Below are 27,038 nucleotides of genomic sequence, written 5' to 3'. Positions count from 1 at the left end.
GTGAAGGAAACCCTAGAAAAATTAGAGTTAATAGATATATGGAGAAAAATAAATAGAGACAAAAAGGAATATATCTTCTTTTCAGCAGCACATGGAACATTCACAAATATAGACCATATAATAGGGCATAGAAACATGGCAAACAAATGCAAAAAAGGAGAAAAAATAAATGTAACCTTCTCAGATCATAATGCAATAAAGATAATTATTAATAAGAATACATGTAGAGGCAAACAAAAATCTGATTGGAAATTAAATAATATGATTCTCCAAAATAAGTTAGTTAAAGAAAAAATCACAGAAACAATTAATAATTTCATTGAAGACAATGACAATGATGAGACATATAACCCAAAGCTATAGGATGCAGCCAAAGCAGTTCTAAGGGGAAAATTTTTATCACTGAGTGCATATATTAACAAATTAGGGAGGGCAGAGGTTAATGAATTGGGCATGCAACTTAAAAAACTAGAAAATGAACAAATTAAAAATTCTCAGATGAAAACTGAATTAGAAATACTAAAAATCAAAGGAGAAATTAATAAAATTGAGAGTAAAAGAACTATTGAATTAATAAATAAGACTAGAAGCTGGTATTTTGAAAAGGACAGATAAAATAGACAAAGTATTGGTAAGTTTAATAAAAAAGAAAAAAGAAAACCAAATTAATAATATCAAAGTTGAAAAGGGAGACCTCACCTCTAATGAAGAGGAAATTAAGGCAATCATTAAAAACTATTTTGCCCAATTATATTGCAATAGGGGACAGCTGGGTAGCTCAGTAGATTGAGAGTAAGCCCTAAAGACTGGAGTTACTACATTCCAAGCCGGCCTCAGACACTTCCCAGCTGTGTGACCTTGGGCAAGTAACTTGACCACCATTGCTCACCCTTATCACTCTTCCACCTATAAGCCAATACACAGAAGTTAAGGGTTTAGAAAAATAAAGTAATACAAAACAATTATATGGCAATAAATTTAGCAATCTAGGTGATATGGATGAATATTTACAAAAATATAAATTGCCTAGATTAACAGCAGAAGAAATAGAATACTTAAATAATCCAATATCAGAAAAATAAATTGAACAAACCATCAAAGAACTTTCTAAAAAAATTCCCCAGGGCCTGATGTATTCATAAGTGAATTCCAACAAACATTCAAAGAACAATTAATCCCAATACTAAAAAAAATTATTTGATATAATAAGCAAAGAAGGAATCCTACCAAATTCCTTTTATGAAAAAAATATAGTACTGATTCCAAAGCCAGGCAGATCATAAACAGAGAAAGAAAATTAGAGACCAATCTCCTTAATGAACATAGATGGAAAAATCTTAAATAGAATACTAGCAAAAATAATCCAGCAAATGATAAAGAGGGTTATCCATCATGAATAGGTGGGATTTATACCAGAAATGCAAGGATGCTTCAACATTAGGAAAAACATTTACAAAATTGACCATATCAACAAGCAAACCAACAAAAACCACATGATTATCTCAATAGATGCTGTAAAAGCCTTTGACAAAATACAACACCCTATTTAAAACACTAAATAGTATAGTAAAAGAAGGTCCTTTCCTCAAAATAATAAACAGTATATATCTTAAACCATCAATAAGCATCATATGCAATGGAGATAAATTAGAAGACTTTTCAATAAGATCAGGTGTGAAACAAGGATGCCTATTATCACCTCTATTATTCAACATTGTACTAGAAACCCTAGCAGTAGCAATTAGAGAAGAAAAAGAAATTGAAGGTATTGAAATAGGCAATGGTCCTTGCAGATAATGTAATGATCTATTTAAAAAAATGAGAATCAACTAAAAAGCTAGGAGAAATAATCAACAACTTTAGCAAAGTTGCAGGATACAAAATAAATGCACATAAATCATCAGCATTTCTATATATTTCCAACAAATCACAGCAGCAAGAGGTAGAAAGAGAAACAGCCTTTAAAATCACATCACCCTAGACAATGTAAAATACTTAGGAATCTATCTACCAAAACAAACACAGGAATTATATGAATATAACTACAAAACACTTTCCAAACAATTAAAACTAGATCTAAACAGGTGGATAACATTCAATGCTCATGGGTAGGACCAGCTAATATAATAAAAATGACAATTCTACCCAAATAAATTTACTTATTTAGTGTCATACCTATCAAAGAACCAAAAAACTTTTTTACTGAATTAGAAAAAAACTATAACGAAGTTTATTTGGAAGAACAGAAGATCAAGAGAATCAAGGGAAACAATGGAAAAAAAAACATGAAGGAAGGTGGATTAGCAGTACCAGATATTAAGCTATACAATAAAGCAGCAGTCATCAAAACAATATATAGTACTGGCTATGAGATAGCAGGGAGGATCAGTGGAATAGACTTGGGGTAAATGACATCAGCAAGACAGTGTAATGTAAACCCAAAGAGCCCAACTTTTGGGAGTAAAATCCACTATTTGACAAAAACTGCTGGGAAAATTTGAAAACAATGTGGGAGTGAATAGGTTTAGATCAACATCTCACACCCTACACCAAGATAAATTCAGAATGGATGAAAGACCTGAATATAAAGAAGGAAACTGTAAGTAAATTAAGTGAACACAGAATAGTATATTTGTCAGATTTCTGGGAAAGGAAAGGTTTTAAAACCAAGCAAGAGTTAGAGAAAATTACAAAATATAAAATAAATGATTTTGATTATATAAATTAAAAAATTTTGTACAAAGAAAAACAATGCAAACAAAATCAGAAGGGAAACAACAAATTGGGAAAAATATTTTATAACAAAAAGTTCTGACAGAGGTCTAATTACTCAAATATACAAGGAGTTAAATCAATTGTATAAAAAATCAAGCCTTTCCCCAATTGATAAATGGGCAAGGGACATAAAGAGGTGATTTTCAGATTAAGAAATCAAAAGTATCAATAAGCACATGAGGTGTTCTAAATCTCTAATAATTAGAGAAATGGAAATCAAAACAACTCTGTGGTATCACCTCACACCTAGCAGATTGACTAAAATGATAGCAGGAGAGAGTAATGAATGTTGGAGGGGATGTGGCAAAATTGGGTTGTTAATGCACAGCTGGTGGAGTTGTGAAGTGATCCAACTATTCTGGATGGTAATTTGGAATTATGTCCAAAGAGTGATAAAAGAATGCTTGCCCTTTGATCCAGCCATAACATTGCTGGGTTTGTACCCCAAAGAGATCATAGATAAACAGACTTGTACAAAAATATTTATAGCCGCTCTCTTTGTGGTGGCAAAAACTGGAAAGCGAGGGTATGCCCTTCAATTGGGGAATGGCTGAACAAATTGTGGTATATGTTGGTGATGGAATACTATTGTGCTCAAAGGAATAATAAACTGGAGAAATTCCATGTGAACTGAAAAGACCTCCAGGAATTGATGCAGAGTGAAATGAGCAGTGCCAGAAGAACTTTGTACAGAGAGACTGATACAGTGTGGTAAATCGAATGTAATGGTCTTCTGTATTAGCAGCAATGCAATGACCCAGGACAATTATGAGGGACTTATGGAAAAGAATGCTACCCACATTCAGAGGAAGAACTACAGGAGAGGAAATACAGAAGAAAAACAACTGCTTGAACATTTGGTTTGATGACTGGGGATATAGACCTGAAAAGACCACACCAATGTAACTATCAATAATATGTAAATGTCTTGACTGACCACACATGTTAAAACCTGTGGAAATGCGAGTTAGCAATGTGGGGTGGAGCTTGAGGGGGTGAAGGATAAAGTAAAAATATGAATTATGTAACCATGGAAAATTTTTCTAAAAATAAAATTTAATAAAAAAACAAAAAATGAATTATAGATAAACCTACTTTAGAATGTTATATTTGTCTTTTACTGTTTTTTCTTGCTTGTTCTTCTATGACCAATTCCAGATCATAATTTTTTAAACCACTTTGGGGCCTCAATTGATAAATGATCAAAGATCATGATCAGGCAATTCTCAGGTGAAGTAATTAAAATTATCTTTAGTCATTCGAAAAATGCTCGAAATTACTTTTAATTAGAGAAATACATTTTAAAAGAATTCTGTGGTACCTTCTCAAACCTATCTAGGTAATATAACAAAAAAGGAAAATGATAAATATTGAAGGAGATATGGAAAAACTGGGACATTAATACAGTATTGGTGGAGCTATAAACTAATACAACAATTCTGGAGAGCAATTTGGAACCATACCCAAAGAACCATATAGCAATGCACATCGTTTGACCCAGCAGTACCACTACTATGTCTATATCCCAAGGGAATGAACAATATGGGGAAAGGACCTACTTGTACAGCAGTTCTTTTGGTGGTTCCAAAGAATTAAAAACTAAAGGGATGTCCATCAATTAGAGAATGGCTGAACAAATTGTGGTATATGATTATAACAAAATAGTATTGTGCTGCAATAAATAAAGAATAGGACAATAACTAAAAATATTATATAAAATGATCTAAAATGAAATGAACAGAACCAGAACGTGGTACCCAGTAACAGCAATAAAGTACAATGATCAACTGTGAATGCTTTAATTACTATCAGCAATGCAAGGATTCAAGAAAACTCTTAAAAACTTATGACAAAAAAAAGTTATACACCACATAGAAGGTACTGATGGAGTTTAAATACAGATTGAAGCATACAATTTTTCACTTTATCTTCTTCATGAGTTTTTTTTTCTTTTGCAAAAAAATATTTGTCTTCTTTCACAACTTGAGGAACATGTAAATATATATCGCATGATAGCTAAACATGAAACCTAAATCATATTACCTGCCACCTTGGGGGGGGGGGAGGAAGAAAACATGGATTGAAAATTTCAGAAAATAATTATTAAAAATTTATTCATATTAATAAAAATTTAATAATTGTTTTCTGACATTTTCCAATAATTATATTATTGGAAAAAAATAAATAAAAATTTTAAAACCAAAAAAAAAAAAAGGAAGAAAGGAGTTTTCCCCCACAATCAACTAGTCAAATCCATCTTGACTAGGTCCTAATAACATCAGCTAGGGGACCTTCCTTTTTGTCCTTTCGTACTCTGATACTCGGTCTATCTCTCCATTAGAGATCTAGTCTGGGTTAGAAGGCAGCCATCAGTATTCTGCTCAGATGGGAAGGGAGTCTCCCTGGGGGTTTGTTCATTAACTCACTCAAACCAACCTACAAACCCATCACACCAGGGATTCACCCTTTCCATCCTTTTAACAGATCTTATATTTCTAAATGGAAAAGATTATAAAGGAAATTTAGCTCAATAAAATAACTTTACAAATGAAGAAACTGAAGCCAAGTAACTAATTATCAAAGGTCATATAGGTAGCAAGTGAAAAAGTCAAATTTAATTGTAGTTCCTTGGGACTACAAATGACTTCTGGAATTTACAGAGAACTATGGAACTAATGGTTGTTCTTCAATAATTTCTATATAATTTCCTTTTAATTATTTATGTTATTTATATACACATATACAGATAAAGATATGGATATATACGGAATTGGTCTCACATATACTATGGGGTAATGTATGTGTATATCTCTGTGTATATACATATATAGATATTCATAAACATATGTACATATATATGCATATAAATTCCCAATGCACACATACACATAAATGTATAGCATATATGTATATATACATAATATATATACAGATATATACTCATACACAGATACACAAAGGTGTGTATGTGTGTGTACGTGTGTGTGTTAGAGGCTTTCCTAAAGAGGGACTATCAGCAAAGAAAATTGGATAATTCAGTTCATTCTTGAATTAGCTTATTACTGAGATATTGAGGTATAGAGTTCACATTTTAAAATTATCAGTGACTTCCCTTCATGCTTTTAATACTTTTTTCCATATTGTCTCCACTTTATAAAGTGTTCTCCTTCAAATCAGTATATTTTATTTCAAGTCTATTTGATCAAATTGATGCAGAGTGAAAGGAGCAGAACCAGGACAACATTGAACATAGAAATTGAAGCAATGTGGCACAATCAAATGTAATAGATTTTGCTACTAGTAGCAATGCAGTGACTCAAGATAACACCAAGGAGCTTATGAGAAAGAATGCTATACACATCCAGAGAAAGAACTGTGGGAGCAGAATTGCAGAAGAAAAACATGATTTATCACATGGTTCTATGGGTAAGTGAATGGGGGGTTTTGATTTGAAAAGTTCACTGTATTACAAATATGAATGACATGGAAATAGGTTTTGAGCAATAATACATATATAATCCACTGGAATTCCAGGAATGGGGAGGGGAAACAGGAGGGAAAGAACATTAATCATGTAACTATGGAAAAAATGTTCTAAATCACTAAACAAATAATTAAAAAAATTAAAAAGTTAATCTCTATTTTCTATTTGTAAAATAAAAACAAATCTATTTGAGCAAAGACATATATGACCATCTCTGTATATGTGTATTATAATTCTGGCATATAACATGGTATTTTTAATATTTGATACATATGATGAAGTCTGCCTATCTTCTTTTGTTGCCATAAAATTATTTATTTTTTTGGAAAAAAAAAAGATTTTTACAAACACATCCATGTACATCTACACCAAGAGGGAGAAATAGAGAGGGAAAGAAAATAAAATTTTTTATAAACAGAGAAAATAAATGTTTAGACACGAAATCACATATTTCCATTCATACTATTTTTAATTGCATAGTTAATTCCATACATTACTTTAAGATTTATCCTTATCTTTTCTTCCTTGTGTATTTTTCTCTGAAATTAAAAAAATAAAGAATTCAATGTTAATTTTAAGGGGAAGAGGTGCCAAATATTGTCCCCTCTCTTTCTACAAAACCCCTTAAAAAGTGAGATAGGATCCCCAAAACATAAAAAATAATAAGCATAGCCAAGCAAAAGAAATATACAATACCTCTGTCCAAAATATGTTAGGAAGTAACTAAAATAATTCATCAAAATTCTTCTGGAGACATTGTTTTTCACTACATGCATCAGATTTCTTAATTTTTCTATTTTTGTATTTTTATATGGTTCTGAAAGTTTTCTTGAATTGTTTTCCTTCAAAATTTTGTTATGTTTGTTGTTTTTGTTCCAGCTGTATATACTTCACTCTCAGGAAGTCAGGAAGTTTCTTTTGCTTTTGCTTGTGACTAGTGTCTCTCTAATTTTGTCTCCCCTCTTTACCTCCTTCCAAATCTCAACTTGTTTCCTTATTAAGTATAATTCTACATTAAGGGCAATTAAGTGGTACAGGATTAAATGGCAGGCCCAGAGCCAGAAAGTTTTATCTTCCTGAGTTCAAATTTTATCTAAGACATTTACTTCTATATAATCTGCGCAATTCACTTTAAGATGTGTATCTCAGTTTCCTCATCTATTAAATGATCTGGAGAATTGTAGAAACTTCTTAGCTTGTGTGACCCTGAGCAAGTCTCTTAAACCCAACTACCTCACCCTTGCTCTTTTTCTATCTTAGGACTGATACTAAAATAGAATGTAAGAGTTGTTTGGATTTTTTTTTAATTAAAAAAAATATTAAATGACCTGGAGAAAGAAATGGCAAACCATTGCAGTATCTTTGCCAGGAATACCCCAAACATGGTCATAAAGAGTTTTACATTACTGGAAAACTACCCAAAAAAATTCTACATCAAAATGTTGTGTGTATGAGTGTGTGTTTTGAACGTTCAATTGTTTAGACCAGATAAGACTAAATTTCTGATGCCCACTCTCTCCAAACTTTTCTGTTTGTATATTTTTCTTTTCACCCTCTCCATTATGAAAAATGACAAGTTTTACTCATTTTTTCTTTTTTCTATAAAAGTATATTCATTTTACCCACAGTTCTTTTTTTTTTCTTCTTGAACTCCCTAGAAGAGAACCAATACTCATTCCATTTTGGGAATAGAAGTCAGATGCTATGGTTTTTCATTGGATTTCTTGATCATTATTCAGTGTGATGAGAATGTTAACTTTTTGCTGGAGTTGGTGAGGGAGAATTGGGCAGCCTGCCACTACTCAGGCAGATGTCTTGGCTGCAACTCCACATGATTATTTTTCTGATTCCTCTCTTACCAACTGATTAGACTTTTTAAATCATCTTTGCTTATTTATCTCCCCTGCCCCTTGCAATACCTTAGGTATTCCTTCTTATCAGTACTCTTAAAATTCTTTTCCTTAAAAATTTCTTCTATATACATTACTTAAATTATCACTTCTAAGCAGATAACTACCAAAAATAGTAATCCAACTCCATTTTCTTCCATAAAAACTGATTCTACTTTCATTCCTTGTTGGATATTTCTTCCTATCAGTCCTAACAACAGTTCCATTTCAAGAAGTTTAAAAAATATTCTTTAAGTCACTAAATCTGCCCTTAACTTGTATCTATTAATGAAAACAAATACTCTGAGTCAGTGCAGTATTAAACCTCCAAATAGTCTTGGGTTTATTTTTTCCCCCCTAAGCTTGATGGCTTAGTTGCTTTCTGGTGATTCAGTTGCTCTCACTCTTGAATCTCTTGGGTAGGTCCCACTCAAGTTATTTTTGTGTCTCTTCACACTGTGTAGGAAGTCTCCTGGCTAATTTAGAAATCCTAAGCAGTTATTTAATAAAATAATATGATTAAATCTATATATCCTCCAAATAAATTCATTTTTCATATTTGTATCCTTTGCTAGATTCTTCCCTAGAACATCCTCTTCAACTGTACATGTCCCTCAGGGTTCTGCCTTGGGTCATCTTCTCTTCTCCCTCCATTCTATTTCACTAAGTAATTTTATTAGCTCTCATAAATTTAATTGCCATTTTTATGGTGATGATTCTCAAATCTACCTTTCCTCCTCCAATTCCTCAGCAACTTCAAATTTCATACCTTGAACTGCTTTTCAGACATCTAAAACTGGATGTGAAGGAGAAAATTCAATATGTGCCAAATAGAACACATTTTCTTTCCCCCTAACCCTCATTTATTCCTCCCTTCCTACTGCTATAAAGGGCAATGCCCTTTTAGTCCTTTAGACTCCCAATGGTTTCCAGATTCCTCATTATCTTCCCCTCCACCATATCCAAACTGATGATAGACTTATTGATTTCACCTCTACAAAATCTCTCAAATATGTTCCTTTCTGTTCTTTTTTTTTAAATCCTTACCTTCCATCTTGGAATCAATACTGTATATTGGTTCCAAGATAGATGAGCAGTAAGGGTTAGACAATGGGGTTAAGTGATTTGCTAAGGATCAGATAGCTAGGAAGTGTCTGAGGCCAGATTTGAACCCAGGACCTCCCATCTCTAGCCCTGCCTCTCAATCCACTGAGCCATACAGCTACCCCCTCCTTTCTCTCTTCTGATACTACTACCAATCTATAACAGGCTCTCATGATCTCACAACTTGATTATGTCTGAGTCTGTCTGCCTACATTTTCTTTCCACTAAAACCCATACTCCATTCAGTCATGAAAATGATTTTCCTAAAATAATTTCTGATCATATCCTTCTGCTTGGTAAAACCCAGTGGTTTTTATTGCTTTCAGTAACCAATAGTCTCCTTGAGGACAGGAACTGGGTTTTGCCTTTTTTTGCTGCCCTAGTGCTTAGGAAAATGCCTGGAACATGAAAGAATCTAAAATGTTTATTAAATGAATGAATATGCTAGATACATCTCTGCTACATTATCCAAACTCACCCTGTCTTTACAGATTTTAAAATACAATTCCTGTCTATACATATCAATTTAAGACAATGTTTAACTTGAAAAGTTAACAGATTTTAATTTGTTATAATATGTGATTTCAATACATAGGATAGAACATTAAGCCATACATGAATTAATTTACTATAGTCATTTTAATAATTCTAATATAAACTTGAGTTAATATAAATTAGCTAATACAAATTAATTTTTTGTATCCATTAGTGTCTAGCATAAGAGAACATTTTTTTTTTGCTCTGAGATTTATATTTGACTGTCATTTACTATCCAGAACCCTTCCTTAGTGAATATTTTTAGAGAATGTCCATTCTCCAAAAACTATAAAGTCTTATAAATACTGGTGTTTCACAATAAAGATGCAGAGAAAATCTTGAAAAATGCCTTTCCTTAATTTAGATCTTTTTTCAAAAAAATTTAAACCCTTCATTTCTGTTTATTGGCTCATAGGTGGAAGAGTGGTAAGGGTGGGCAATGGGGGTCAAGTGACTTGCCCAGGGTCAGACAACTGGGAAGTGTCTGAGGCAAGATTTGAACCTAGGACCTCCCATCTCTAGGCCTGACTCTCAATCCACTAAGCTACCCAGCTGCCCCAATTTAGAACTTTTGACTACAGGGAGAATTTATTTAAAACTGGAAACAGTAGGGTTTTTTAAGCAAAATAAATTAATTTTAAAAAGGATTGAGTAATATATCTTTTTAAAAAAGCATATCTACAGAATTATACATGCCTCAGTCTCAGGAATGAAGTGATTTAATTTCTGATTCTTCACTGTCAATATTCAAAATCAATACAGTATTATATTGCTATATAATATGTCTGCTGTGTTTAATAATAAAGTCAAAGGTACACTCGTTTAGTAATTTAAAGTATTGGTCATTCAATTATTAAATGTTTATTATTTGTAAGGCATTGGGCTAAGTCAAAAGAATAAATAGAGAAGCAAAAAGAAATGACCAGACTAAATAAGGAGCAAAAATTATGCAACACCTGTTAACAAAGAGTAAACATTCTAATAAAGTACAAAGTGAATGAGAGTAACTGAAAGAATAAGATATTATAAGGTAAAGAGTTGAGGAAGTCATCAATGAATTACCTAACAAAAAGCTTCAGGGAATAGAGGGATTCACAAATGAATGCTAACTAATGATTAAAGAATAATTCCTTTCAATACTGTATCAGCTATTCAGAAAAAAATAGCTGACAAAGGACCTCTACCAAATTCCTTTTATGAATCAAGTATGATGTTGATACAAAAAACAGGAAGAACAAAAAGAGAAAGGAAACTATAGATCAATATTCCTAATGCATATTGATGCAACATTTAAAACAAAATACTAGCAAGATTACATATATCAAAGGATAATTGGCCAAATTAATAAGAAAACCATCAGAAATCATACGATTATTTTAATAGATGCTGGAAAAGTTTTTGACAAAATACAATACCCATTCCTATTAAAACACCAGAGAACATTGACAAAAATGGAACAGTGCTCAAAACGAAAAATAACATCTATCGAAAAATATCAGCAAATACTATCTATAATAGTGGTAAGCTAGAAAAGAAACTTTCCAAATAAAATTAGGATGAAACAAGGATGTCCATTATCACCATTACTATTCAATTCTGTAATTCTGTACTAGAAATTACTAGCTATAGGGATATGAGAAGAAGAAGAAATTTAAGGAAATTAGAATAGGCAATAAGGAAATAAAGTAATTCCTCTGCAGATAATGTAATGATATACCTAGAAAATGTAGAAGATCAAACATAAAACTAATGAACATAATAATTAAAAAACTTTAGTAAAGTTTTAGAATACAAAATAGACCCATAAAAAATCATTATCCTATCTCCACTACCAATAAAACTAAACTGCAGAAGAGAAATCCAATTTAAAATAACTCTAGACTATATAAAATACCTGAGAATCTACCTAACAAGACCAATCTGAAACTATATGATTACAACTACAAAACACTTTTCACACAAATAAATTCTGAACTAAAAAATTCAAAGCACATTATTTCCTCCTGAGTAGGCCAAGCCAATGTAATAAAATGATATTTTTTCTAAATATATTTGCTTATGCCATATTGAACAAACTACCCAAAAAGTATGTCATAAAAAATTCATCTTGAACCATGGAGGTGAATCTGTAGCACATGTTCCAGAGAGGGTATACAGAGCCCTCTCTGTGGGTTCCATGGCCTGCCACAGTTTGTTGCTAGAAAGAAAGAGGTATTCCTGCTGATCTGTTCCCTTCCCCCTCTCCACCATTCCTGGGGACATTTTTTCACTTCATCCACCCCTCTTCCCAGCAGCCCAATGGGAACATTTTCTCCCTCCCCTGTCTGGGGTAAGAGGAAGGTGAGTGGTGGTACTCACTAAAGGAAGCACAACAAGCAGTTTCTAGAAGGTGAGGCACAGCATAAGGTCTCTAAAAGTTTCACCATCTCTAATCTAGAAGAACAAAAGACCTAGAAGATTGAGACATCAATGAAAAAAAAAGATATGAAGGAAGGTGACTTAGCTACACCAGATCTCAAAATATATTGGCTAAGAAATAAAGAGGAGGAACAAAGAAATAGAATAGTCACTTACCAGGCAATTGTAAATGACCATCATAACCATTTTTTTGTTGTTGTTGAACCAATGATCCACGCTTTTGAAAGAAGAACTCACTATTTGACAAAAACTGTTGGGAAACTTAGAAACCAGTATGGCAGAAATTAGGCATAAACCAATAACTTATACCATATATAAAGGTAAATTTAATATAGATATGTGATTTAGAAGTAAAGGGTGAGATAGCAGCTAGGTGCCTCAGTGGATTTACATACAGCCAGGTCCAGAGGTATTGATTCTAAGATGGAAAGTAAGGGTTAAAAACAAGAAATAAGGCTAATTTGTAAACAAATTAGAGGAGCACAAAATACTTTACCCATCAGGCCTGAGCATAAGGGAAAAATTTAGGTAAAAATAACACAGAGAACACTGTGAGGTGTAGAACAGATAACTTTGCCTACATTAAATTAAAAATGTTTAAGTACAAACCAAAATGATATAATGAAGATTAAAAGGTAAGCAACCAAATGGGAAGAAATTTTAATAGCAATTCTCTTTAACTAAGGATTCATTTATAACATAGATAGATGAATAAGTCAAATTTACAAAAATGCAAAGTACTTCACAACTCACAAATGGTCATAAGATATGACAGACAATTCTCAGATGAAAAAAAATTAAATATTTAGACATATGAAAATATGCTGCAAATTACTATTGATAAGAGAAATGCAAATAAAAGCAACTCTAAGGTACCACCTCAAACTCATCAGACTGGTTAACATAATGGAAAAAAATGGAATATTATAAATATTGGAGGAAATGTTGAAAATTCAGGACAATATACTTCTAGTGGATCTGTGAACTGATACCATTATTCTGGAGAGCAATCTAAAGCCATTCCCAAAGTACCATTAAACTGTGCATACCTTTTGACTGAGCAATATCACTACCTGGTTTATATTCTAAAGAGATTAAAGATAGGGGGAAAAAACAAACCTGTTAAAAATATTTATAGTAGCCCTTTCTGTGATGGCAAAGAACTGGTAACTGAAGGGATGTCCATCAATTAGGGAATGGTGTAACAAGTTATGATATGTGCTTTTAATGGAATACTATTGTGCCATAAAAAATGACAAACAAAATGATTGCTAAATAATCTTGAAAGATTTATATGAAGTGATACAGAATGAAATGAGCAAAACAAGGAGAGTATTTTATTTAGTAGAAACAATAACATATAAGGTCAACTGTGAATGACTTCACAATTATCAACAAGGCAAGAATCTAGCATAACTCCAAGGGACTCTTGAAAAAGAAAAAAAAAATATATCTATCTATCTATCTATCTATCTATCTATCTATCTATCTATCTATCTATCTATCTATATATATATATATATATATATATATATCCATTGCTACAAAAGGAAAACATAGAGTCTAAATTGAATTTGAACTGTATTATTTACTTAATTTCCTCCATGATTTTTTCTCTAGTGCAAGTAATATATATGGGTCTTCCTTCACAAACTGATGAAAGTAGTCATATGTATTATGTGATAATGCACCTATAACCTGTATCCTAATACTTGTCTTCCTGGGGAAGTGGCAGAGGAAAGATGTAGAAGGGAGAAAGAACATGAATTACAAAATATCAGAAAACAAATTCTGAAAAAATTACTGACATGTAATCTTGAAAAATATATTATTTTAATAAAATAAGCATAAGAAAGAGAAGCCAAATCAGATGAAATGGATAAGGATATGAAGGAGGTTTGGAGTGGCCAGAGGTTGCACACTGAGAATGAAGAATGGGTTTTAAAGGACAGAGGTATAGGAAGGGATAAAACGAGTTGCCATTAAGGTCAGAGAGGAATTTCAGAGTAGTGGATGATGGAAGTGTGGAGCTGCTGCTAAGATGAAATCAAGGGTGTGATCATCCCTTTTGTGTAACTTAATAATGAGTGAATTGCAGGTCATGAGAGCAAAAGAGATATGAAGTAGAACTTGAGAATATTTGAAGGAAATGAGAAAATTCAGTAGTGAAGACAATGATCTGGCATATTGTATCTTAAAAGCTAGTGGTTTTTAGTAATCATTCTAAGATGGAAGATAGTTTTAAAAAATTATTCTGCAAATCCACAATTTTGCCAGCAGCTGGGTTCTCTCATTCCTTCACAACACTCACAGTAAAGTCTAATTGTTATTATATATATGTTTTGACATTTGGGTGTGTAAAAAGGGCAGCATTTATAATATAATTGACAGCTCCAGGAGGAACAGGGAAAAGGGAGGGAATGAGGGAAAAAAGAGTGACATGGGAGAGGGTCACAGGAAGGGTAGTTTCTGGGAGACAGGAACGGGTAGTTTTAGCTGCAGGGAAGATTTTACAAGGGAAGAAATATTTTCTTCTTTTACTTTTGAGGATTCCTGAAATGTGAATTAAGAGGAAAGGGGAGAAAGAGATAGATAGACAGAGAGACAGTGAGAGAGAAAAGCACAGAGATTTAGAGAGACAGAGATAATGAGATTGTTAGCACCCTGCATAGAAGAGTAAATTGAATCAGTCACCTGATTCATTTAGAATATTACTGTTGCAAATTCTAGATTGGTATCAAAGGTCTCTTGTTCAGGTAATTTCAGGTCCCCCAGAGAGCAATCTTAATTATCTGAGGAAATACCAAAAATCTTTTTTTTTCCCATAATTTTTACAAGTTTGTCCTAATTCTGCTCTGGGAAAAGTCACAAAGGAAATTAGTCCCATCTCTTAATTTGTTCGGTAATCTTCAAGACATATTTATATTAACACCTCTCCCCCACTCCTCACTCCTAGCTCATCAACAATTCCTTTACTTTGGCAATGTTCGGTTGGTTCTAGAGTCCAAACTACTTATTCCATATCTTAAGCTATGGAATTTCATCTTGGCTCTCTAATTCTCCACACAATAAAATAACAAGTTGAATTTCCACAAAATCTAAACCATGGAGAACAAGTCTACCCACAGTTTCTTTAAACCTGACACAGTCAAGTTATTTTTTAAAATGAAAAAAAAAACTTGTGTCAAAATGAAATTAATTATTTTGCCCTGTACTTTAGCTTACACATTATTGCAAAGATATAAGTGATGATGTATGTCAAGTATTTTGTAGACATTAATTTTATTATTTAAATGCTAGATGTTGTTGAGAATGCTGAATAATATAGCAGATAATAATGATATCTTAGTCACATTTTCTCCCTCATTCAAGTAACTTGTCTTCACAGATATGAAATTTCAAAATGATCATGAGCTTAAATATAAAAGTTAAAAAATCAATTAGAATGAGAAAAATATGGTAAAATCCATAGACATGTAGAATTTCATTCATTTTCTGGCTAGTTCATCAATAAAGTTTTTTTTTAAAGATGAAATGAAAACAACTCTCATTTAATTTAGTTATATATGTCATACATTTTGTCTTCCATTTTGTAACAGATATAGTTACAATCCAAATCCAGGACACTTTCATAAAATGGCTATGTACTGCTACAGATATGCTTGTCTGCATCTATCCACAGATACTCACTATAGAGCATCATTTATCCTGCAGGTTTGGATTGACTCTTTCATTTTTAAGAAAAGTGGAACTTTAATTGAAAACCCTGCAGAGAGCCTGTCAGTTTAAATTTATGACAAATGTAATTGCTTCTTGGAGTTGATTTTCAAATTGCCAGTTTGAAATAAAATGACAGCCACCTATATGGCATATAAAATAATTTAATTCAATATGAGGCATTTTTTAAAACAGTAGTTCTCTTTGACCTAAAATTGAGGAAGTGAGTGACAGAGAGTTGTGAACTAAATCATAAAATGGTCCAAAACTTTAAGAACTTTATTCACTGAAGCATGGGATATTTATTGGAGTAGATTCCTTCTTTCCCATAGCATCTGTTCTAAACCTCCTCTTTCCACCAAATCTTCTCTCCAGAAGTTACTAATGATCTTTTACATAATAAATTCAATAGTCTTTTATCAGTTCTCATTCTCCTAGAGTTCTTTGAAGACTTTGACACTGGTGATCACTTTTTTCTCCTTTACACTCCCTTCTCTCTAGGGTTTTCAAGACATGACTCTTTCATAATTCTCCTCCTATATAGATGGTCATTAAATCTCACTCTCCTTGGTTGTATCCTCATCAAGGTCAGACCAACATAATTGAACATGTCTCACATGGATCTGTTCTAGGTCCTCCTCTCTACTCCCTCTCTATTACTTCACTTGGTGATCTTATAAGTTCTCATGTATTTAAAGTAAAGATTCTCATATCTATGTATTCTATCCTAAATTTTCTGTTAACTTCAAATTTTACATCTCCAACTGTATGTCAGGTATCTGGAGCTAGATATCTAATAGCTATCTTAAATTTAAAATATCCAAAATTGAACTCATGATTATCCTCATAGACTTTCTTGCCTCCAAACTTCCCTCTTAATATAGAATGAACAAGGGGGAAGAGTCAAGATGGTGACTTAGAAATAGGAGAAGCCAAATCCCCTGTGACTTTTCTTTCACATAGAAAGCAAAAATAAATACTTCAAACAATACAGAAAGCCAAACTGAACAAGACAGAAATACAGGTCTGTTGTACTTGATTCAACCTGAAAGGTACACAGAAAAAGTTTAATTCTTAGTTATGAGGGAAAGATCTAACATTTCTTCTTCACCTACTGTGCTGAGACCTGTGGCAGGACTCAGCTAACTGTGGGATTCTGGGGCCAAGGCTGCAACTGAGGCAAAGTACCTTGGTACTACCACATAAAGCTTAGGGCTCTACCCAGGCAGCTGGCAGGGAGGTGGCAGGCAGGAAGGAGCAGAGGGGAGAGCTGTGGGGAACTACCTTCAACCTCCATATCTTCAGTCTTTGCCAGCACCTGGAGAAGATTTGCACTCAGGGCACATTAATATCACAGGTCAGCTCTATCTGCTTAGTCCAATTTACCAGCAGAGCAGAGAAGAAGCCCCTTCAGAAGAGAAAAGCTCAAACTCAAAGATCCAGCAACCAAAAAAAGAAACAAGAATATAGCCCATAAGGAAGGGGAAAGAAGGAAAATATATGAGCAAACAGACAGGGAAAAAAAGAAAATACTATTGAACAGAGGAGGATCAAAGAACAGCAAGCACAACCTCAGAAACTCCACTGAATCAGACTCAGGCTCTGGAAGAGCTTAAAAAAGAATTTTAAAATATTAATGAGAAGTTGAAGAAAATTGGGAAAAGAACTTACAAAGCAATATAGATCATCTGGAGAAAGAGGGAAATGAACTAAAACAAGAAAATAGTGTGTTAAAAGCCAGAACAAACCAGCTCAAAAATGAGGAAAAGGAAGTAAAAAAAAATAAAAATAATGACAAAGAAAAGTAGATCAAAAGGAAAAAGAGGATCAAAAAGTCAGAGATGAAATTCAGTCTTTAAAAATTAGAATTAAACAATTAGAAGTGAAAAACTTCACAAGGCAGCAAGATTCTATGAAAAAAATCAAAAGAATGAAGAAAATATGAAACACTGCATTGATAAAACAACAGGCCTGGAGAATAGATTCAAAAGAGAAAATTTAAGAGTTTTTGGCCTCTATGAAAATCATGACCAAAGAAAAATCCTGGACATCATTCTATAGGACATTATCCAAGAAAACTTTCATGATATTCTTGAACAAGAGGGTAAAATAGAGATTGAAGAATGTAGAGACCATCTCCTGCGTTAAATCTCCAACTGACAACTCCCAAGAATGTAATAGCCAAGTTGAAGAACTTCCAGACCAAGGGGAAGATACTACAAAATTCTGAAAAGAAAAAATTCAGATATCCTGAAGTCACAGTCAGGATTGCACAGAACCTGGTTGTATCTACCCTGAAGGATCGGAAGGCATGGGAAATTATATTCTGGAATGCAAGGGAATTGTGTCTACAACCAAGAATCAACTACCCAGCAAAATTGATTATGTTCTTGCAAGAGAAAATATGGTCACTTAATAAAGTAGATTTCCAAGAATTTCTGAGGAAAAGATAAGACAAAACAAACTAAAAATTTGATTCCCAAATGCTGAACTCAAGAGAATCACAAAAAGGTAATTAAGAAAGAAAAAGAAAATTAAGGGACTCAATAAGGTCAAATGACTTGTATTCCTATATGAAAATATGATATATCTAACTAAAAGTTGTTATCATAGTAGCTAGAAGATGTATACTTAGAGGGTATGGTAATGATATATCAAAAATAAATATAAGAATAGCGGTAAAAAGAGGACAATGCTAAGATAAATCAGAAAAGAGGTAAAATGGGATAAAATATATTTTATGAAGAAGTGTACAGGGGTAGGTTGGAGGTAGAGAAGACCAATAAAATGGAAGGAAGAGGTTGGTGACAGGTAATACTTAAATCTTATGCTCATTGGAATTGGCTCAGAGAGGGAAAAACAGTCAGATTCATTAGGGAAGAAAATTTTATTGTGCCCTATAGTGAAGGAGAAGGGGAATGAGAAATGGGGTGGTGGGGAGAGTAGAAACACAAAGGGGGGAGAAGTTGGATGGTTATTTAAAAGGCACTATAGTAAGAGAGGAATAATAAGAAGGGAGGGGTGGGAAGGGGAGTAACGTTAGGGATGAAAAAGGGGGGAGACTGACTAAAAGCAAAATGCTTAGAGGGGAGGGTAAAAGAGATAAAAGAAAAGATAGGAATAAAGGAGGAAGTCAAAATGGAGGTGAATAGACAGATAGTAATCATAACTGTGAATTTCAAAGGAATAAACTCACATATAAAAAGGAAGTAGATAGCAGAATGAATTAAAAACCAGACTCCTATCATATGTTGTCTACAAGAAATACATCTAAGGCAAGTAGATATAGACAGGGTAAAGGTAAGAGGATGGAGCAGAATTTAATGGGTTAGAACTATGACAAAGAGACAAAGGAAGCAGGAATAGCACTTATGATCTCAAACAAAGCTAAAGTAAAAATAGATATTAAAATAGGTAAAGAGTGTAGTGAGGAAATTAGGATATTGATTAAGATATTGATTAAAATAAGATATATGATAAAGAGAACTCTGAGGATAGAAGCAAGGTAGAGAACAATGTGTGAGACCAGAATTTGGATGGAAGAACACAGAAAAAGTTCTATTAGTCTGTGAGGTCCACTCACTGGGTCACTGATTGCCTTGGTCTCACACTCAATGGGACACTCACTCACTGGGCTTGGTTAGTGAGCTTGCTATTGGAGATAGATACCTGAGACTTTACATTTGGTTGGGGAAAGGGAAGAGAGAACTCTGAATCCCATTTGAAGAGGATTTCTACTTTTCTGATGGAGTAAAATCGTCTCTAAGAAGAAGTTGGTAGATCTGTTCTGCTGGATAACAGTTTTGAAGAAGGAGAAAAATTGAAGCTGTTGGTCTGGACTCTGGGTCATACTAGGGCTACCACATTGTCAGTTAGCAGCTGTCATCTTGGCTGGCTGAATTTATATGTACTTAAAGAATCTCTTTATCAAATTAAGTTAATTAAATAAGGATTTCAGGTAGATTCATAGTCAAATAGCGTTTTTGGTTTTAGTAAATGTCAGTATAGTTTTAGTGTAGCCAGAAGAATAGAAGGCTCCACCATGAAGTGGACTTAGCAGGTGGGTGAAGACAGTTTCCCAGGTTAGTGCTAATGTTTCCTTGTTATTAATCATTATTTTCATCTTATTAAAAATTATATATATGTACATATATAATTTTATATAATGGAAAGTTCTTGGAGGCATATATATATATATATATGTGTGGAAGGTTCTTGGAGGCATATATACATGTGTATATATGCCTCCAAGAACCTTCCATATTGACCTAAGGAAGAGAAGACATCCCTGGCTTTCCTTCAGAGAGAAGAGTTAAAAGATACTTTTGTGGACACCAAAGTATCTTATTATATCATCCTCCTCACAACTCAAATTGATAGACATTATTTCTTCAGGAGGTAATTACATCTTGTTGAAAGGCAGTATAAATAATGAAGAAATATCAGTATTCAACATATATGTACCATATGGTATAGCATCCAGATTCATAAAGGAGAAACTAAAGGAGTTTAAGGAGGAAATAGATAGTAAAACCATACTAGTAGGGCACGTCAATCTTCCTACATCAGAAATAAATCAAACCAAAAAATAAATAAGAAAAAAAAGTAAGGGAAATAAATAAAATGTTGGAAAATTTAGAATTAATAGATATCTGGAGAAAAATAAAGATAAAAAGGAATATACTATCTTTTCAGCAGTACATGGCATATATACAAAGAGTGACTATATACTAGGGCATAAAAAACATCACAGACAAATGGAGGAAAGTGGAAATAATAAATGCAATGTTTAAGGTCGTAATGCAATAAAAATCATAATTTATAAGGGCTTATGGAAAGGCAAATTGAAAATGAATTGGAAACTAAATAATATAATTCCTTAAATCTAGTGGGTCAAAGAACAAGTCAAAGAAACAATTACTCATTTAATCAAAAAGAATGACAACAAGAAATCTATGGGATACAGCCAAAGGGAAATTTCATATCCCTAACTGAAAATATCAACAAATTAGAAAGGGAAGAGATCAATGAATTGGATACACAACTTAAGAAACTACAAAGAGAACAAATTTCAAATCCCCAGATAAAAACTAAATTGGACATCCTAAAAGTCAAAGGAGAATTTAATCAAATTGAAAGTAAAAGAACTATTGAACTAATAAATAAGATTAGGAGCTAGTACTTTGAAAAAAAACAAATAAAATAGATCAAGTACTGGTTAATCCAATAAAAAAGAAAGAATCAAATTAATAGTATCAAAGATGTAAAGGGTGATCTCAATTCTAATGAAGAAGAAATTAAGTTAATTATCAAGCACTATTTTGCCCAACTATTTGGCAATAAATATGACTTTTTGATGAAATGGGTGAAATGGGAATATCTATAAAATTATAAATTGCCTAGATTAACAGAAGAGAAAATATACTATTAAAACAATCCCATTTCAGAAAAAGAAATTGAAGAAGCCATCAAGGAAGTCACTAAGTAAAAATTCCTAGGGCCAGATAGATTCATAAGTGATTTTTTTCAAATATTTATTCATCTATTTATATTTTCAAAAAATGTATTTATTTATTTAAAATATTTTCCCATGTGTAAATGATTTATTTTTTCCTCTCCCTTCTTCACTCTTCCCTCTAAGTTCCACTCTGTTCTCCATTTGTCATTGATGAAAATTTTTGAGTTACAGATATCATTTTTCCATATAGGAATATAATCAGTTTGACCTTAGTGAAGCCCTTAAATTTTTTCCCCCTCTTCCTTGTTTACCTTTTTATGGTTCTCTTGAATTCCCTATTTGGACATCAACTTTTCCATTTAGTTCTGGTTTTTTCTTTAGGAATCCTAGGAAATCTATTTTATTAAATGCCCATACTTTCCCCTAAAAGTATATTGTCAGTTTTGAGGGGTAGGTGATTCTCAGTTGAAGGCACAATTCTCTTACCTTCATGAATATCATATTCCAAACCAATCCTCTCTCTGGTCAACTGTCAGCAACTGTCTCTGGTTCATTTTGTCCCATCCCCCTTGCACAAATCCCATCCTTACAGGCTCAGACCTAGAATGGAGAGGTGACAGACTGTGGAAGCAGCATGCTGAGACTCATAAAGGAGCCTCAGGCAGAGGAACAAGCAAAGGGAACCATCAGGATTCTTGACTCTGAGAACAGCTAGACTTGAGACCCCAGGAGCCTAAAGAGAGCAGACCTTGGGTGCAAGGATAAAACTGAGAGGGGAGGCACTGAGCTGTGACTCAGGCAAAAATTGCTCCACAGCTCTATACATAGAGAGGCAGTTCACCTCACCCAGACTTCTGACTAAGAAGGAAAAACCAGAATAATAATGACAAGCAATGCCCAAGAACTAACCAAGAGAAAAAAACAAGAGGAAAAAATTTACAATTGATAACTTTTACACAGAAAAAATCCAAACAATAGAGCAGACAGCAGAAGAAGACAAACAAGAAAACATATCCAAACCTTCCCCCCAAAATGAAAATTGGTCACAAGCTCTTGAAGAGTTTAAATCTGAGATGAAGAGAGAAATGGAAGAGATTTGGCAAGAAAACTGGGAAATAAATCAAAAGGAAATTAACAGTTTAAAAGACAGAAACTCCAATTGGAGAAAGATGTTCTAAACCCAAAAGAAATGATAAGCAATTTGGAGACCCAAATTAAACAACAGGAAATCAGCAAAACAAGATAGAGCAAATCAAAAAGGGGAATCAAAACATTATAGCTGAAAACAAGGCTCTAAAGTCCAGAATTGGGCAAGTAGAAGCCAGAGATCTTGCAAGACAGCAAGAACTAATGAAGCAAAGTCAAAAGAATGACAAAATAGAAGGAAACATGAAATATCTTACTGAGAGAATGATAGAACAAGAAAACAGGTCTAGAAGAGATGATTTGAAAATCATTGGTCTTCCTGAAAAATCAGAAATTAATGGAAATTTGGACACTATAAGAAATTATCCAAGAAAACTGCCCTGATAATCTTCAAGAAGAGGGCAAAATAGACATTGAAAGGATCCATAGATCATGCTCTACACTAAACCCTCAAAAGTCAACCCCCAGGAATATAATTGCCAAATTTGAGAGTTTCCAAGTTAAGGAAAAAATGTTACAAGAAGTCAGAAAGATACAATTCAGATATCAAGGAACACCAATCAGGATTACACAGGATCTGGCAGCCTACACTCTAATAAAACAAAAGACTTGGAATATGATATTCAGAAAGGCAAGAAATTTTGGTCTACAAGCAAGGATCACCTACCCATCAAAACTGACTTAAAAAAAAACAGTGGAAATGCATGATGGCTATGGGGGAAAGGTTGGGGGTGGAAGGGAGAGAAAGAACATGAATCATATAATCATGGAACATTTTTTTTAAAATAAAAATTTAAATAAAAAAGCAAACCTAACTATATACTTCCAGGGGAAAGTATGGGCATTCAATAAGATAGAAGTTTTTCAAGTATTTGTAAAGAAGAGACCAGAACTAAATGGAAAGTCTGATATCCAACCACAAAAATGAAAAGAAACATGATAAGGTAAATAAAACAGAGAGGGGAAAGAAAGAAAACTCTTATTTTTAAATTTGCTTCTTATTATAAATCATGTATAAATTGTAACTTTGATTTTCAGGGTGAAGTGTTGGTTAGTGTCTAGTTTCTAACATACTGTTTTCCAGTTTTCCTAGCAGATTTTTATTGAACAGTAAATTCTTTTTTTGAAAATCGTGTATCTTTTGGTTTGTCAAAAACTAGATTGCTATGGTCATGTACTATTCTTATTTAATGCTATGTTTCATTTTGAGGGCAAAACTAAAGGCCATGGATGAAAGAGATGCTTTCATAGACCCACAAAAAAAACAAAAGAGATCCATAGAAAAAGATACTAGGCAATCTTTACCTTAAAGTAGAATCTAGCATTGCTGTTCTCATTGTTTTTAGCTAAATTTCCTTTAGTTCTCTAAAGTTTGTAAAGTATTTTACATATGTTGTCTCTTTTGATCTTCTCAATGGCTCTACTAATTAAATACTATTATTAGACTACTCTATAAGATCTATGTTGATTCTGGAAACATATGTTTAAAACTATAATTTACCAATCTATAAACAATTTATATCCCCTTAGCAGAATGTATACTCCAAGAGGAAAGGGATTTTCTCATTTTTTAACTGTATTCCCAGGACCTAAAATAATACCTGGAATGTAATCAATGTTTAAAAAATGTGTGTTGTCTATTTGCATTTATTATTGAGGAAGGAAATGAACATAAGAATAAAAACACTTTCCCAAAAAAATATTTAAATAAAGTAAATTAAATGAGTCTCCTGGGTGATTAATACTTATCTAGTAAAACTAATGTTTTAGGATTAGACAGAAATATCATTGTTCTTTAATCTTATTTTTAATGAATAGCTCATTAATGCTTAGTAAAATTGATGTAGATTTTTAATTAGAAAGTTAACTAAAGAAAAATGAAAAGACAATAACCTTATCAACAAAATTTTTATCTTGACCACTTGGTGGGAATAATTAACTTGACATTTCTTTTGGTTGTCTTTGGGTATCTGCCATAGGTTTTTCTATCATTATAGTCTTGGTCAACTTTACATGACCCCATTTAGAGTTTTCTTGGTAAAGACATTCAAGTAGTTTACTTATTCTTTCTCTGGATCACTCTACAGATAAGGAAACTGAGACAAACCGGTTCAAAATTTCACATCCAATAGGTGTCTAAGGCCAATTTTGAACTCAAGAAGATGTGTCTTCCAGACTACTATATGTTCAATGTTCCATGCACTGCATCACCTAGATGCCCATGCATATACTAGGTGTTCAATAAATATATGATTTGGAAGAGCCTTGAATTTGAAGTCAAGTGACAACATTTCAAATCCTAGATCTGGCATCTGTCTATAACATTAAGCCATAGTTGTATCCCTCACAAGGTTTCATATCCTTTATTCATTCCAATAGAGAATATCATCACTTATTCCCACCCTGATATTCTTTGCTATTTTTTTGTTTGATACATGAAAATGAAGAAGAGCACAGAATTGTTAGCCAAAAGGATATGGTCTCTGACTTCTGTATGTTTACTATGGGATCTTAAGCAAACCAAACCATAAAACCTTCTTGAGCCATACTTTCATGATTTATTTTTAAGGAAAAAAAAAAGATTGAAATAGATCACTTTTCACCACTGATTCTGTGATTTGAAACTCTAAATCCTTCATGTGGAAACACTACTATAAACAGGGACATCTAGGTAAATATTTAACAACAATCTCTCTGAAAAATGATTCTGTAAATTTAACTTGAATCATTAACATTTTCCACATAATTTTCATAAGTCTAGAAAATCAACAACAACAACAAAATTAAATCAGTTCTTCGTTTGTAGCACTTTCCCATTTTTTAAAATTTCTTTTTTGCTACATTTTGAATTCTAAGCTGTTTCCCTCACTTTCTCACAACCATACACTAGAAAAGGCCAGCATTTAACATTGATATATACAAAACTCTACAATGCATAATTCCATATATAAGTTCATTCATTAACATTTCCTTTAATAAGTACTTCGTAATTGGTTTGAACATTTGTATTGAACAGAATAGCTTAATTTTTCGCACTCTTTGCAAAATATTACTATTTATATATACAATACTTTCTTGCGTGTTGTCCTTTCACTAGTTTTCATTCCGTTAAAGTCTTCCTGTATTTTTTTCTAAAATAAACCTGCCTATCATTTCCTACAGCACAATAGTTTTCCATCTCCATCATATGCTACAATTTATTTTACCATTCCCCAACTGACTGGTATCCTTTCAATTTCCAGTTCATATCCATCACAAAGAAAGCTGCTACAAATAGTTTAGAAATATAAGTTCTTTTCCATTTTTAACTGATCACATTAGCAAACAAATTCAATAGGGATATTGCTGAACCAAAAGGTAAATAGAAGTTTTATAATTATTTATGTGTAATACTTGATTTCTTTTTAAAATGGTTGAATCAGTTAACAATTCTACCAACAATGTATTAATGTCCCAATCATTCCATATCCCCCTAACAAGTTATTTTCCTTTTCTGTCATGTTAGCCATACTGATAGGTGTGAGAAGGTACCTCAAAATTCTTTTTTTACATTTCTCTTAATAATTATAATTTAGAATGATTTTGTATGACTACATATAGCTTTGATTTCTTCTTCTAAAGCACTTGCCATTTCTGAGGTGCAAATTCACCTAGTGACTAAAAAAATTGGCTGTTATGAGCTGAGGTCCAAGATGCCTCTCTCTGTAAACAAATTAACTTATTTGAGCATCAGTTTATAATTTATGAGATGAGAATACTAATATTTATACTATATATCACATCAAACTTATGTGATGGATATATAATAAATGATATATTATTTGCTGTAAGAGAAGGAGGAGAGAGAGATAGAATTAAGAAATCAATTTTAAGTGAATTGTGAACTTAAATATATAATTGGGAAACATTAAATTAAATAAGTGACATACATTTTAAAATATGTGATGGAAAAGGTTTTGTAAGCCATTAAGTTTTACTTTTTTATAAACTAATATGTTAGGATAAAGTAAAGTGGAAATAGTGTTGGATATGCCATCAGGATGTATTTGGACTGAATTTTCTGTTTGGGTCATTTAATTCTATGAGATTCTTTTATCTCAACTTTGCTTTTTAAGTGGTTGTAATAATATGCTTGGCCTGTTGTTAGGATCTGTTGAGAAGAAGTCAATATATAAGAGTACAAGTCATTCTCAATTGATAAATGGTCAAAGGATATGGAAAATCCTTTTTCAGGTAAAGAAATCAAAACTGTTTATAGTCATATAAAAAGAAAAAGTTCAAGGATTTCCAGGTTAAGATGGTGGCAGAATAAAAAGTAGCTGCTCAACCTCTCTTAACCAAAACATATAGGACTCCTCAAGGGGACATAAAAACAAATCCAGATGAATGAAGGGACCCAACAACAGGGCTCAGCGTTGAAGGTACATGGGATGGGGGCATTTCCATGCTATAAGGGGGTGAAATAGCTCTACTAAAACGTGACCTGAGAAACCCCCTCCCTTCACACCAT

Source organism: Gracilinanus agilis, chromosome 6 (genome assembly GCF_016433145.1).
Source record: "Gracilinanus agilis isolate LMUSP501 chromosome 6, AgileGrace, whole genome shotgun sequence".
NCBI classification, from domain to species: domain Eukaryota; kingdom Metazoa; phylum Chordata; class Mammalia; order Didelphimorphia; family Didelphidae; genus Gracilinanus; species Gracilinanus agilis.
Note: the sequence above shows the minus strand (reverse complement) of the source record.